The sequence below is a fragment of the Hypanus sabinus genome, chromosome 1 (assembly GCF_030144855.1).
Source record: "Hypanus sabinus isolate sHypSab1 chromosome 1, sHypSab1.hap1, whole genome shotgun sequence".
In the NCBI taxonomy this organism is placed as follows: Eukaryota; Metazoa; Chordata; class Chondrichthyes; order Myliobatiformes; family Dasyatidae; genus Hypanus; species Hypanus sabinus.
In genome coordinates, this window is record NC_082706.1 from 166679612 (window position 1) to 166692951 (window position 13340).

Here is a 13340-nt window from a genome sequence, read left to right on the forward strand (position 1 = left end):
AAAAGACTTGGATTTTCTTCTTGTTTACCTGGATGACATACAGTACTTGTCACCACTACGTCCAAATCCCAACACTTATCTCATCTCCGCACACACATTTTGTGCGCTTAAGCCAACACAGGTTGATTATTAACCCTGCTAAATGCTGGTTTGGGTTGTCAACCATTGACTTTCTCAGCCATCATACTTCCGCAGAATGTGCAAAACCCCTCCTATCAAAGATAGCCACTATTATGGATTTCCAACTGCCTTGCACTATGAAAAATCTGCAGGAGTTTTTAACCATGGTGAAATACTAACACTGCTTCATTCCACGAGCTGCTGAGCATACAGTACCCCTGTATAGTGCACTTAACAGGCAATACCCCAATCATGTACTTGACTGGTCAGTGGATGTGACCAGGGCATTTGATAATACCAAATGAGCTCTTTCTAAAATGACCCTACTAGCATACCCGCTCCCCAAAGCACCCACAGCCATTATACCAGATGTCTCAGACTAAGCTGTGGTTGCTGTGCACGAACAGCTGGCTGGAGGCGTCTGGCAGCCACTCGCCTTCCTCAGCTGGCAGCTCCTTCTCCAAAAGGAAGTGCAGCACATTTGTCTGTGAGCTTCTCGGTCTCTATTTGGCTGACTGCCATTTTTGTTTTCTTCTAGAAGTTGGCTATTTCACGACATTTGTTGACCATAAACCCCTCCCCCGCCAGCACACAATGGCCAATATATCAATATAGCATGGCAGCAATGCTACCTGACCTACATATCTGAGTTCACAACAGATATTCAACATATCAAGGAGAAAAATAATGCCATGGCTGATTGCCTCTCATGGCTAGCCATTGAGGCCGTTCACAGAGGGGTTAATAATGCCCAGCATGGTAGCCAACCAAGTTACTGACCCAGAGATCCAGGCTCACTGAACAGCAGTCATGGGTCTACAGTTGGCTGACATTAAGTTCTGGGAAGCTGAGTTTTCTCTTCTGTGCGATGTCTCAACTGGTCACCCTCGCCCTATTGTGCACACAAACTGGAGACAAACTGTTTTCGACTCCATACACGTTCTCTCACATCCAGGCTAGAAGATCCCACAGAAACTGTTTGTACTAAAGTTTCTTTGACACTGCCTCAAAAAGGACATGCATGATTGGACTGCAGCCTGTATGGAGTGCCAGCGGGCAAAAGTTAACCGTCATGATAAGGCGCCATTGTTTGACCACATCAATATGGGCCTTGTTTGTCCTGTTACCCCTACTTGCTGTATCACACAACTTCTTACCATGGTGGACCATACCACTAGATAGCCAAAGGGCATCCCTCTAACATTAGTGACGGCTGCAGACATGGCTCAGGCGTTCATCAGCAGCTGGGTTGCTTGGTTTGGCACCCCATCTGATATTTCCACTGACCATGATCCACAGTTCATTTCAGTTCTCTGGGCTGCGATGGCTCAGAATCTCGGCATTAGGATACATCACACCATGATGAATCACCCACAATCTAACGGACTCTGTGAGCAGTTTCACTGCTCCTTAAAGGTAGTTCTGAGGGCTTCCCTGGCCAATGAGCGTTAGCATAATCGGCTCCCAGGTGTCTTTCTGGGGCTCAGAATTGCTCCGAAGGAAGACCTGTGGTAGTCTGTGGCTGAGTTGGTATATGGGCAGCTATTCCGTGTGAAAAGTGATTTTATTCCTAACACCATGGCAGCCTTGTTGGCCACTCAACAGCGTCCCACCCTCCTCAGTAAATCCAATTCCTTTTCATCTATTCCTACCTCCCATCATGGTGTACAGCACTCTTGGGTTCCTATTGACCTACATTCCACGTCGTTTGTTTTCGTCTGCCATGATTCATTCCAACATCTCCATAAGCACCTCTACGATGCCCTGTTCGTTGTTTTGGAAGGGGGGAACTCAATTATTATAAGGGGGGGCAGGCCTGAAAGTACTTCTGTAAATTGCCTTAAACAAATCCACCAGAGATTGGAGGCTTCTGTGACTCTGTACCTGGCGTTACAACATGACCATGAGCAAGTCAATGCACCTCTAGGCATGCTTCCTTCACCCATAGAGTACAGGACCTGAGCTGGACCACTCCTCCAAGCTCCAGAGAGGTTCACAATTTTGGGGTGGCTTGTGTAGGGAACATAACTGGGAGAAATGTACATAATTCACAACCACCAACATTGAGTTGGGATTGCGCTTTAAGAGGCTGGTCTGACCTGATGAAGTTATTACGTAAAAGGTAAGCTACAATAATATTAAATGCTGAGCTGTAATCGATAAAGAGCATATTGATGCATGCATATTTGCTGTCCAGATGTTCCAGGGTGGTGAGAAGAGCCAGTGAGATAGCATCTGCTGTGGACCTATTACTTTGATAGACAAATTGGAGCGGATTCAAGTTAGCACTCAAACAGGAGCTTGTGGCGACCCATTTCCTGGCACATCCGAACCGGCTCACAATTAGATGGACTACGGGGGTTTGCGAGCACAGAGCTTTGGAGCCTCTGCGCCACGGGGGGGGGGGGGGGGGCAGGTTGAGGGAGGCTTAAAAGTGAGGCTAAGGATTTCGAATAAAGTTTTTTCCTTCGACTGCAGTTACCGACTCCATGTCATAATTTTAGCGCTGCGTGTAGCACACCACTACAATTGGTGACCCCGACGGTCCAAACAATTTTTGGACCAGAAATGACCGCCGCCGCCTCTGTTCATGCGGTTTCGTTGAAACTGCTGGGTTTCTGGACACAGCGACCGAACCTATGGCTCCAGCAAGCCGAAGCCCAATTCCACGTTCGCCAGATCACCTCAGAAGTCACCCGCTACTACTACGTGGTGAGCTCCCTCGACCAGGACACAGCGGCCCAGGTTGCGGAGTTCGTACAGTCGCCCCCGGCAGACGGCAAGTACACGGAATTCAAAGCCCTGCTCCTCAGGACTTTCGGACTTTCTCGGCGCGAGCGGGCTGCCCGTTTACTGCACCTGGATGGCTTGGGCGACAGACCTCCTTCGGCTTTAATGAATGAGATGTCGTCTCTGGCCGACGGACACACACCCTGCCTCATGTTTGAGCAAGCATTCCTGGAGCAGCTGCCCGAGGACATACGCCTGCTGCTGTCCGACGCGGATTTCAGTGACCCCCGGAAGGTGGCAGCCCGGGCGGACTTGCTGTGGAACACCAAAAAGGTGAGCGGGGCGTCCATCGCACAGATCTCCCAGCCACGCTCCCAGCAGCAAACCAGTCCAGGCCCGGCCGCAGAGCCCGCCAACCCCCGGCCCAATGAACACTGGTGCTTCTACCACCAGCGGTGGGGTGCAGAAGCCCGCCGTTGTTGCCCGCCCTGCCAGTTCCCGGGAAACGCCAGGGCCAGCCGCCGCTGAAGGCTACGGTGGCTGCCCATTGGGATAGCCTCCTGTATGTGTGGGACAGAAGGTCGGGACGCCGGTTTTTGGTCGACACTGGTGCCGAGATCAGCGTTTTACCTCCGACGAGTTACGACACCCACAGCAGGGCACCGGGGCCCCCCCTGAGGTCCGTGAACGGCAGCACAGTAAGGACCTATGGCACCCGTCAGGTTCAGCTACAGTTCGGCTCCAGCCAGTTCACGTGGGACTTTACACTGGCTGCCGTAGCCCAACCACTTCTGGGTACGGATTTTTTGCGGGCTCACAGCCTATTGTTCGACCTGCCCAGGAAGAGACTGGTCCACGCCGAGACCTTTCAGTCGTTCTTCCTGGGTGCAGCCCAGTTGCCAGCCCCTCACCTCGGCTCCATCACGCTGTCCGACAACGACTTCACCAGGGTCCTGGCAGATTTCCCATCGGTTCTGGCACCGCGGTTCACAGCGGCTATACCCCGACACGGGGTACAGCACCACATCCCAACCCAGGGACCACCCCTCCACGCCCGCGCTTGGCGGCTTCCCCTGGACAAGCTCCGACTGGCGAAGGAGGAGTTCCAGAGGATGGAGGAATTGGGGATCATCCGGCGGTCCGACAGCCCATGGGCCTCCCCCCTGCACATGGTGCCCAAAGCGACGGGGGGCTGGAGACCATGCGGCGACTACCGCAGGCTGAACGAGGCTACCACACCGGACCGCTACCCTGTGCCGCACATTCAGGACTTTGCAGCAAACCTGCACGGCGCACGGATCTTCTCCAAGGTAGACCTCGTCCGAGGGTACCATCAAATCCTGATGCATCCTGACGACGTCCCCAAAACGGCTCTCATCACCCCTTTTGGCCTTTTCGAGTTCCTCCGCATGCCGTTCGGCCTGAAGTATGCCGCACAGACGTTCCAGCGGTTAATGGACGCGGTGGGACGGGACCTGGACTTCGCGTTCATCTATTTGGATGACATCCTCATAGCCAGCAGCAGTCGTCAGGAGCATCTGTCCCACCTCCGTCAACTCTGCGCCCGACTGAGTGAGTACGGTCTTACAATCAACCCCGCCAAATGCCAGTTCGGACTCGACACCATTGACTTCCTGGGCCACAGGATTACTAAAGATGAGGCAACCCCTCTGCCCGCTAAGGTAGATGCGGTCCGCCACTTCCCCTGACCCACCACGATCAAAGGCCTTGAGGAATTCGTAGGTATGGTCAATTTCTACCACCGCTTCCTCCCTTCAGCTGCCCGGATCATGCGCCCCCTGTTCTCCCTGATGTCGGGTCCGAGCAAGGACATTACCTGGGACGAGGAGTCCGCCGCCGCTTTCGTTCAAACGAAGGAAGTTTTGGCGAACGCTGCAATGCTAGTATGTCCCAGAATGGACGCCCCTACCACCCTCACAGTGGACGCATCTAACACGGCAGTCGGTGGGGTGCTGGAGCAACTCATCGCAGGTCGCTGGCAACCCCTGGCGTTTTTCAGCAAACACCTGCGACCACCCGAGCTCAAATACAGTGCTTTCGACTGGGAACTGTTGGCGCTCTATCTGGCAATCCGGCATTTCAGGTACTTCCTAGAAGGTCGGCCCTTCACCGCGTTCACAGACCACAAACCGCTTACCTTTGCGTTTACGAAAGCATCCGACCCCGGGTCGTCCCGCCAGCAACGCCACCTGTCCTACATCTCTGAATACACGACGGATGTCCGGCACGTCTCGGGTAAGGACAATGTCGTGGCGGATGCGCTCTCTCGCCCTACCGTTCATGCCCTTTCCCAAGGGGTAGACTTTGAGGCACTGGCAGAGGCACAGCAGGCAGATGAGGAGATTCCGAGTTACAGAACCGCAGTCTCCGGTTTGCAGCTCCAGGACCTCCCCGTAGGCCCGGGTGAGAGGACCCTACTCTGTGACGTCACCACCGGCCAGCCCCGTTCCGTCGTCCCGACAGCCTGGCGGCGCCGTGTTTTCGACTCCATTCATAACTTGGCGTATCCCTCCATCCGGACGACTGTCCGGATGGTTTCCAGCAGGTTCGTTTGGCAATGACTCCGCAAACAGGTCAGTGAATGGGCCAAAACGTGCATGCACTGCCAAACGGCCAAGGTGCAGCGGCACACCAAAGCCCCGCCGCAGCAATTCCATCCCGCCCACCGGCGTTTCGACCACGTTCATGTGGATATCGTGGGCCCCTGCTGGTGTCGCGAGGAGCGTGGCACCTCCTGACTATCGTGGACCGGTTCACAAGATGGCCAGAGGCGGTCCCGCTCACCGACACCACCTCCGAATCTTGCGCCCGAGCCCTGATCACCACCTGGATACCTCGCTTTGGTGTACCGGCCCACATTACCTCCGACAGAGGCGCCCAGTTCACCTCCAGCCTGTGGTCAGATATGGCCAGCCTTTTGGGGACTCAGCTGCACCACACAACTGCCTACCACCCACAGTCGAACGGGCTAGTGGAGCGTTTCCACCGTCACCTGAAGTCAGCCCTCATGGCCCGCCTGCGAGGAGCCAACTGGGCGGACGAGCTTCCCTGGGTCCTACTCGGCATCCGCACAGCGCCCAAAGACGATCTGCACGCCCCGTCGGCCGAGTTGGTATACGGCGCGTCCCTAGTCGTCCCCGGGGAGTTCCTACCAGCCCCACGGGGGCAAGAGAAAGATCCTGCAGCAGTCCTGGGCAGACTACGCGAGAAGCTCGGTAACCTGGCCCCCATACCCACTTCACAGCACGGGCGGAACCCGACCTGCGTACCCAAAGACCTACAGAACTGTAAGTTTGTGTTTGTACGAAGGGGCGGGCAGCGGCCATACGAGGGGCCGTTTATGGTGCTCCGGAACAACGGGTTCACGTTCGTGCTGGACGTTGGGGGGAAAGAGGAGGTTTTCACGGTGGACCGCCTCAAACCAGCCCATGTGGACCTGGCGCAACCGGCCGAGTTTCCGGCACCTCGGCGCAGAGGCCGACCTCCCAAGCAGGTTCCGGCCCAGACTGTGGACATTGGGGGGTGTATCGCCGGTTCTGTGGGGGGGGGGGGTTATGTGGCGACCCATTTCCTGGCACATCCGAACCGGCTCACAATTAGATAGCCTACGGGGGTTTGTGAGCACAGAGCTTTGGAGCCTCTGCGCCACGGGGGGCAGGTTGAGGGAGGCTTAAAAGTGAGGCTGAGGATTTCGAATAAAGTTTTTTCCTTCGACTGCAGTTACCGACTCCATGTCGTAATTTTAGTGCTGCATGTAGCACACCGCTACAAGCTGATATGCTTCAACACCAGCCTCTCAAAACACTTCATCACTGTGGACGTACATGCTGCTGGGTGATAGTAATTGAGAGGAGGAGGGAGCAATAGGACTACACATTGATTTTGTGATAACATTCCTACTCAGTTACACTCAGAAGTCCAATTTTAATCTCAAGTTGTTGGTGGCAGATAGCCACAGTTGAAAGAGGAGATCTTTGAAAGGTTTGGCATCATTTTAGTTGTTCAGGCATGACTCCTGTTTTGGAGAGTAAGTTATCCCTTTCTTTCATGATAATTAGGTATGACTGAAGATTGGTGTCAGGACTAGGAACTATTGGAAATGGGGCCCATTGTGTTCATCCTTTCAGCAAATTTATGCCTCACTATCAAGGATGGCTTTGGCGACTGATGCACCATCAATAACTCTCGGAGACAGGATGATGCACCATCAATAACTCACTCTGAGACGTAAGGCGAGATATCGGCTTTTATTGACTGAAGAAGGAACCAGCAGTGAGTGACCATCATATTACATCCTGGAGAATGAGGCAGAGGATTAGACCTGAATCGCCTTTATACAGGGCCTGTGGGAGGAGCCACAGGGGCAGTCAGAAGGGGGTGTGTCCAGACAGGCACATAGTTCACCACATTCACCCCCCCTTTGTTTGAAAGAGTCCCCATGTGGCGAAGTTTCTTACAGGTCAAGAATATCAGGTGGTCGTATCTGTTGCTGCGATCTACGTAGCACTGACTGTGATTGCACCGATGCCAGCAACATTGGAGATTGCACAGGAGACGGAGGTTGTGCTGGTTCCAGCTCATGCATGTGCGAGGCACCTGGTATATATGTGTCATGAGGAGTCCATGTAGGGCCTGGTGAGCGCGGTGTCACCTCGGGTACAGGGTTCATAGTTACCGGAGAGTGTTCAGGGTAGTGGTCTGCTGCACCTGCGGGTGCCAGGTCGCGGATGGAGACCGTGTCCTCCCGCCCATCAGGTAAGACCACGTAAGCATACTGGGGGTTCGCATGCAGAAGGTGAACCCTCTCGACCAGCGGGGAGTATTTATTGCTCCTCACATGTTTCTGGAGCAGCACTGGCCCCGGGGACATCAGCCAAACTGGTAGAGCGGTCCCAGTGACAGACTTCCTGGGAAAAGAGAATAGGAGTTCGTGAGGGGGGGGGGGGTGGGGCCACCATCCGACCACCTGGGCCCTCCAAGGGCTTGTGCTTGGCTCAATGATCCCCTCCCTGAGCAACCACTGCACCGGTTTACAGTCGGAGTCAGGTTGGCGAACCGCAGCGGGGGAGGGACCTTGAGAGTGGAGAGACTGCAAGTGGTGTCGGTAGCGCAGCTGTCGTGCTGGATGGGATGTGTGTGTCGCTGTGTGTGTGTGGTCAGTAGTGATGAAGTCCCACAGAACTGAGGATTCCGGACAGTGAGTGGAGGGAGGGGCCCGTCATATACCATAGTCACACTTTCGAGATGGCTCTGGAAGTCCAGCCCCAATAGCACAGGTGCGCACAGATTAGGCATGACCAGTAGCACAAAGTTCCGATACTCTGTGCCTTGCACCACCAATGTCGCTACACAACCCCCCGGATGTCTGTGGAATGTGACCCAGAAACCAAATGGATCTTCTGACTTACTGGCCGTGTTGCGAGTCCGCAGTGTTGCACTGTGTCCGGGTGAATAAAACTCTCAGTGCTGCCCGTGTCAAACAGGCATCTAGTCCTGTGCCCCTCCACCCGGATGCCCATCATGGACCTTGCAAGCTGGTGTGGGGCGCTTTGGTCGAGAGTTACAGTGGCCAGAGTTGAATCGCCGTCGGGGTACCTGGTAAGCATCGGAGGGTCGGGGGCGGGGCATGCTGACGTCGACAAAGATGGCTGCCCACATCCGGGGTACCCGGTCAGCATCCGAGGGTCGGGGGCAGGGCGTGCTGACGCCGACAAAGATGGCCGCCCACATCCAGGCATGCAAGATGGCGGCCCCCACGTTTCACCCACAGCGCTGCACTCCGCTCGAAGTTGAGACTTACAGACCTTGGCGAAATGGCCCTGCTTTCCGCAGCTGGAGCAGGTCGCTTCTCACGCTGGACAGCGTTTTCGAGAGTGTTTTTTTTATGGCCACAGAAATAACAAAGCACAGGCTTCTGATGGGCTGCCGCTGTGGTCGGGTTCGGGGAGCTCGTGGAATCGCGACTGGCAGCGGCGATTTCGCTCGTGGGAGCCGGCGGTGGCGGGGTCTGAGGCGTCCACGGAACCGGCGGGGAATCGCGTGACTGGACAGCATCGGCGTAGTGCAGCGCAGCTTCCAGAGCGTTGGCCATCTCGATCGCCGAGCGTAAGGTAAGGTCTGAGTGTTCCAGCAGTCGCTGGCGCACGTACACTGACCTCAGTCCCGTCACAAAGGCATCTCGCACTAGCAGCTCCGCATGTTGTTCTGCCATGAGCAGTCACAAGCTCGGACGAGTGTCTGTAGTGCTCGGAGAAACTCGGCGCTCGATTCTCCAGGCCGCTGTCGCCGGGTAGCTAAACGATGTCTTGCGTAGACGGTGTTCACCGGACGCAGGTACTGTCTTTTGAGAACGTCCAGTGCCCCTTCGTAGGTCGGCAGGTCCCGGATAATGGAATAAACTTTTGGGGTGACCCTCGAGAGGAGAATTCTGTACATAACGGCAGGGTCAGTAGCACGAAGCTCCGCCAAGTATGATTGGAAGCATGCAAGCCAGTGTTCAAAAGCAAGAGCTGCTTCAGGGTCTTGAGGGTCCAAATCCAACCTTTCTGGACGTAAAACGGTTTCCAAGTTTTAAAACTTACAGTCAATAAAATTGATGCACCATCAATAACTCACTCTGAGATGTAAGGTGAGATATCGACTTTTATTGACTGAAGAAGGAACCAGCAGTGAGTGACCATCATATTACATCCTGGAGAATGAGGCAGAGGATTAGACCTGAATCGCCTTTATACAGGGCCTGTGGGAGGAGCCACAGGGGCAGTCAGAAGGGGGCGTGTCCAGACAGGCACATAGTTCACCACACAGGAGGCAAACGATAGGCTTTTATTAACTGCAAGAGACCACGATTAGCAGCAAGAGACCACCCCACAACATCCTGGAGACTGAGGGAGGAGCAGTGCCTCCAATCGTCTTTATACAGGGGTCTGTGGGAGGAGCCACAAGAGCAGTCAACAGAGGGGCGTGTCCAGACAGGTCTATGTAGTTCACCACAGTGACCATTCCAAAATGTATTTGAAATGAGTCAATCATTCTGCTCTCTGGCTGGGTTTGCACATGGGCCAGACTGTGAAAGGATGTGAGATATATTTTCCTAAAGAATTGTCTCAGTTTTAAATGATAGCCCAGTATCAATGGAGTGACATCAATCTGACTTGAATTGAAAGGTTTTCTAAAGGGAGAGTGAAGGAGGCCTACACTACAAAAGGGCATGAAAAGCACCACCATCCTGGGCCGAATGCCTAGACAGGTGTTTATTAATGCAGGTTCAGTCACATAGCTTTCAGGATGAGGTAGTAAATTAGATTCAACATAGGTTTAGCAGGAGCAATCAGAGTGGTTAGTAGATGGGTTTCTCTCTAACTGGAGGCCTGTGACTAATGGTGTGCCATAGGATCAGTGTTGTTGTTTCTCCTTTATAACAATCTGGATCAGCAAATTTGCAGATGACATGAAGATTGGGACATAGTGGACAGCCAGAAAGATTATCAAGGCTCACAGCAGGATTTGAACCAGCTGAAAATTGCCAGGCAGAATTTAATTCAGGCAAGTGTGAGGTGTTGCAGTTTGGGAAGTGTATACCAGAGTAGAACTTACACCATGAACACTAGGGCACTGAGAAGTGCAGCAGAAGGAACTGAGAACACAGGTCCATAATCCCTTGAAAATGACATCACACGTAGATAGGGATGTAAAGTGAACTTTTGGCATATTGGGCTTTATAAATCAAAGTATTGAGTACAGGAGTTGGGATGATATTTTGAAGTTATATAAGATGTTGGTGAGGCCTCATGTAGAGTACTGTGTGCATTTCTGGTCACATACCTACAGGGGAGATATCAATAAGATTGAAAGAATACACTGAAAAATTACAAATCCATGCCAGGACTTGAGGGCCTGAGTTATAAGGGAAGATTGAACAAGTTAGGTCTTTATTCCCTGGAGCAAAGGAGAATGAGCTGAGATTTGATAGTAGAAAACACAATTAAGCAGGGTTTGGATAGGGTAAATGCAAGTCGGCTTTTTCCACTGAGTTTGGGCGAGACTGTATCTAGAGGTAATAGGTTAATAGTTTTTTTATAATATTGTGTTCTTTATGTTACTGTGTGTGTGTGTTTTTCTTTTTGCTGCAGAAGATCTGGAGTAACAATTATTTTATTCTCCTTTACACTTGTGTACTGAAGATGCCATTAAACAATCTTGAATCTTGAAGGGTGAAAGGTGAAATTTAAAGGGGAACCTGAGAGAAACTTCCTCATTCTTAGGGTAGTTCCAGTGTGGAACGAGCTACCAGTGGAAATGTAATGTGCAGGTTCAATTTCAACACTTAAGAGAAATTTGGATATGTACATGGATAGGAAGGTATGGCTGACAATAGTCCTGAAGTGGGTCGATGGGATTAGGCAGAATAACAAGATGGACTGGCAAGGACAAGATGGGATGAAGGGCCTGTTTCTGCTGTTTCTGTGGTGTACTTCTCTATGACTTTATGACTTCAGGGTGTGCAGGATTTGTATAGATTCTCATTAATATTGTCTAGTAAAGCAACAAACATTACAACAGGTGCAAGTTTAGTTAACATGTCATTGAGTGCATGAACATTTTGTGCAAATGGCACTAAAAGAAATAGTCATAGTTCCACTATGTAGCACTGTACTAACATTTGTTTTCAGTTGTTCTTCTGAGCTGCTATATATCTGTGAGATCAGAGGGCAAAAACAGACAAAATTACTCCTGCGCATGGATTTTTTTTTTTCGCACAAGATCAGTTCCCATCCCTCCAATTACCCTTTTCCTTTCTATAAGCTCTATCATTTTCCTGAGCCCAGAAGGGTATTGTTGACTGAAGAAATATCTACTCCAGACAACCATGAAGAGATGGGTAGATGGGTAGATGGATGTAAAGAATAACTACACCATTAAGTTGTGGCAGAGTTAGATAGCAGTGGATAACTAACCTAAACCCATCTTGAGATATTTATATATAAATTTAAGATTTATGTATAAGATTGTTATTTTATAATGTAATAGCACAAAGCTAAGGCTATTTCAGAGATTTGTTATCTTACAGTTCAAATCAATTTTCAACATTAATTTAACAGATAATACAACATTATAGAAAAAGATCATGTTCTTTCTTCATTATTGATCATCCTTGCCCTGTGGAATATGTGAGGTGTATCCTCACATATTCCACAAGAATTTGTTTGTTCTATTTAGGGAGGATTCCTGACACAATATTTGGATTGGTGTTGACCAAGAAAGAATTAAAATATGAAGAAAAAAGTCCATCAAGCTCAAGGACAGTAAAAGTACTACAGACAAACCAATTACCTTGGTCCTTGCCACAGTTGGAGGGATGGAAGTTGCCATTTTGTGTAATTGCTCTGTACCCTCCATTTTGTGACTTGCCTTGTAAACTGTTTTTTCTCAGGAATAGCTGCATTAAAGTGTTTTAAAGTGGACACAGTGATGCTCCTGATAATTTGCTGAACCAGAGATTATTTCCAAATAAGAAGTTATTTGTGAGGTTACTAGTAAGAACTAAGGGCCTCAAATGCAAAGCAGCAAGATCTCTGGAGACTATCATAAGGAAGATCGCCCAATGCCAGAGGCTAGGAGAAGAGGATTAATTGTTAGCCAACTGCAGAAACTCTGTATTGGTTTTATAAATTGGAGAAGTGGTCTAGGTGAGTATTGGTACAGAGGGAACCTTAGAATTTATCTTTTAAGTTGTTGTCCTGTGGTCAATATAGTTATGTTGGAGTTTATGCAGGGCAATAATGTAAATGTTTAGATTAATAAAGTGTTGTGTAGTGAATTACCTAACCTAGACCAGTTGACAATTAGTCAACACGGGCTAACTAGAGGAAAGGTGATACTCGATTCGGTGCTAAGCAATGAACCTGGTCAGGTTACAGACTTCTTGGTGAGTGAGTGTTTCAGAGGCAGTGATCAAAACATCCTGATCTTTAGTATTTCCTTGGACAGGGTTAGGATCAGATGTTATGGGGAAGTATTTAATTAGGAAATGGCAAATTATGATGCTAATAGGCAAGAATTTTGGAGTGTAAATTGGAAACAGATGCTCTCAGGAAAATGTACAATGGAAATGTGGACAACACACAAAATGCTGGAGGAACTCAACAGGCCAGGCAGTATGTATGGAGAAGAGTACAGTTGGCATTTCAGGCTGGGACCCTTCACCAGGACTGGAATGTGGAGGTTGTTTAGGGATGAGTAAAAGTATCAACTGTAAGGTTTTCAGCCTTTTGGATGGTCCTGACTGCATCCAACTCCAGCTCCAGTTCCTTGACCTTGCCAGCCAAAAGCTGACGCTGGGTGCACCTCCAGCAAATGTCGTCATCAGGATGAATGTTAGGAACCCTGCAATCCCACATCTTACAGGAAGAACATTCCACTACCATCTTGCATACACTTGTTATACCTTTGGCTCTAACTTCTTAAGC